A 3462-nucleotide genomic window follows, 5' to 3' on the forward strand; every position below is an offset into this window, starting at 1 on the left:
TGAATTCTGCATTTTTAGATTTGGATTCTGTGCACTCATCTCAAGGGGAAAAATCCATTTATGTTCCAGTTGTACTCTGGCCATATGCTACTCCTTTTGGTTTATATTAACACAGTTAATCCCATCAACATCCATCTGAGGTAACTGAAATAAGTTAGAGGCAGAGTTCACAAGTCTTCACATTGACTGACTTTTACAGTGTGTAGCAACTGTGCTCCACTGATAGATGTTATCAAAGCCTCCAAAAATCAATCAGGAGCCATTGCACTGTATGTCATTACCTGCAGACTTTAACCTTGTTTCTGTGTGACCACAACATGCTTTACTGTCATCTTTGGATGTGAGGGCCGCACACACTGAGGCTGGAGTGCGAGAATCTAAGCCCTCATCCCTGTCTGCATTCTGTCTGCAGAAGGCCAGTCTCACGTCTCAGGCCAGCTCCAGGCAGAGAGCTCTGGGTTACAGTGACCCACCTCCACCCTACCTCTCTCCTTCCTCGAGGCAAAATCCTGTTCAGCCATAGGCCGGCTGTTTACAGAACTGCCTCTAAAGCCGTCAAGAATGACAGGAAGGGGAGCACAAACAATGTAAGCCCACGACACTTTTGCCAAGTACTCTGTTAATGAGATTAACATGAGAGGAGTGCGACACCTGTGTGAGGAGCAGGGATACGGCTGGCACGGAGAGTCATCGGTTTAGTCTGCCAGTCCTCTCTCAGTAATGTTACTCGTGCAAACCTGGTCATGTCAGACCACAACCGCACCAGGAGTGGGGCCGTGTCCCTTTAAACACTGTCTATCACAACCGGCGCTTTAACTGAATGAACCACAGTAAGCCGTGAGGAGTGTAACTACAGCGCACGTGTGGAAAGACTACAGCAGCTGTTGATAAAGAGTGACTGTGAGGCCTTGAGTCACAGGGGTGTACCAGGGTTCAAAATGACTCTTAAGCAAGAGCAAGAGTAGCTCATAGACTGAGGTTTATATTTTCCCCCCGGCAAGGCTTGGAAGCGTGGTGTTTGTGGTGAGTCGAGATTGATGGATGTACCTGGCTTAAGATTGCTGAGCCACTGGGGTTTCGCCCAGGGTAGCAGATGAACCTCGCTGATTGACGTGTTGACAAAAGTTAGCCAAAGATGCCAAACAATGATATTGCTAAGCAGCCAAAAAAAATCAAAAAACCTCACTAAGCCTCAGTATCCTTTTTTTCCACTTCAGTATGTAACAGAAACCAATAACCTTATGAACTAAATATAAACTCCAAAAATAAATACAGAATGTAACCGAAACGGCAGCCAATTTGTTCCAGTCAGTTTGTCAATGAGGGGGGAAAAAACAGCCCTAGAATGGGTGCCAAGTTTGCCGTTCCCGTGCAGTCCCATATGCCAGTGTGAAATCAGAGGAACCTCAGCAGATTGGGCTGAAAACGCCAGACCTGGCAACCTGGCTCGCCGCATCTGCCAGTACCTCAAGTGGCCTGCGTTCTATCTTTAGCTCCCTCTGTGTTGTGAGAAGGTGCCGCTGTCGGCCTCTCTGTTCTGCGATAAACTGGAACCGCTCAAGTTGTGTCAGGAGAGGAGAGAGATCAGCCGGAAGCGTGCTTTGGAGATGCACCCAGCTTTTATTTAATGCTAGAGAAAGATGATGCAGGCCTTTGTTTGCAAATGTTATCCTTTGAAATGCTTCCAACCTCACCTCCAGGTTGCTGCATTTAAATCTGGATTTTGAAGGTATACTTGTAGCTTCTCTGTGCTTATTTTTCTTCTTGGCTTTACTATTGGTTGCATAATACACATTTGCAGTAGTTTGGTTTGTGAACAACTGATACCAAATTTGAATTCTTACTGAATCGAAATGGACTGCCATGTTATCTAACTAGCACTGACAGAGGCTGCTCAGTTGCTGTTAGATATATCAGGCAATGCTGTGCATGCTTTTCAGAGATTGAGAATTAGCCTAGATTTTTGGGGGTTTTTTGAGTTTTTGTCAGGGTGGGGGTGCTGTTAATGCCATTTCAGTCAAAGCTAATACCCCCAAATCTGATTCTCAGTGGCGCTTTCGACTGGTGGATTTAATGTGCCGCCCGTAAATAAACTGCCAACAGATGTCCGAAGGGACCCGTCACATACCATGGCTAAATTTACTGTGCTCCCCCCTCCCCATTTTTCGCATTTGGTGTCCAGGAGGACGCCAGAGTCACCCAGGCCATGTCTGTTTGCCGTCTGTCACCGGTTGGCACCAAGGAGCCACCGGTTTGGCACTTCGAAAACAAGCTGGGGGAGCATGTGATGTGTACGGTTTGACCTATCTTTGATTAGCTCCACCTACTCTGCTTGGGAAAAGGGCCACTTTTGTGGGAATGGACATGGAAGCGTCTCTTAATCTGTCAGGAATTCCTGAGTGTCATGTTTAAATCCCTGATCTGTCACTAGTTGGTGATGAGTACACAGTGCCCAGGATTTGCTCTCCTCAAGTAATGACAGTGAAGACAATTTACAATTGTCAGTAATCAAAGCTGAGCATCTGCAGGAATCGATACCTGTATGTTCTGATGGAGGGAGTGCCAGCTCAGGATATTGCTCGTTCTATGCAGCATTCTCCAGAGAGCGGTGCATGGGAAAATATTCAGAGTAATAAAGTCTCATGAATACATTTTTGGATTGTTATTTTTTAGCAGAGTTATAGGAAATGGGGCTACCTCTGATGTGAGGTCTGTAATGATCCTTTGCTAAGATGTTCCTCAGGCAGTAAAAAACATTTTTTATTTTCACTGTTCATTAGGTAGCAGCTGAGAGGATGAGTTTCTCACTCCATTTTTCCAGGGTTGTGTGAAATTTCAAGGTTGAAAATAAGGCTTGTCCACATCCTGATGTAATCATGTTTGACTTCCGTTCAAAGAATGAGGAAGTGGCTTTCGGCTTCACCTGGCTGACTAGCTGTGCACCAGGCCTGATAGTACCTAGCTGTCTAGTGATAGCCGTGCTCTAAACTGAGATAAAGCATGCACAGAGGCTGAGCAATAGAAACCATCTGTCTCTTCACCCACTCAGTCAGCAGGTAGTAGGCATTCCAAATTACGTGAGGGACAAGGCATTAGCAAGCAATGCTGTTTTATTGTAAGTGTATATGTGTGTGAATGGGGGATCCCTGCATACTTAGCTCACTTGAGAGAATGGTTTTCACCAGATGAATTTAAGCCTGGTTTAAAAAGGCAGGCCTGCCACAAAACTGATAAGGAGCACATACAGTGGTTTTCCCTCTTAATTTTTCTTATTAGCCAACACTGACAATGTTTACAATCCCTGTTTCCACAATTTCTTACAGGAAAATGTATAGATAACTGTCAAAAGCCATAGGTAATTGTTAATGCCCTGAGTCATGGAAAGTTGTTCAAAGTTCAATTTTTTCCCTCACTACCTTGATGTTATTTACTTTTAAGTTTAGCAATTTCAATGTGCAAGTA

This window comes from Megalops cyprinoides, chromosome 21 (genome assembly GCF_013368585.1).
Source record: "Megalops cyprinoides isolate fMegCyp1 chromosome 21, fMegCyp1.pri, whole genome shotgun sequence".
NCBI classification, from domain to species: Eukaryota; Metazoa; Chordata; class Actinopteri; order Elopiformes; family Megalopidae; genus Megalops; species Megalops cyprinoides.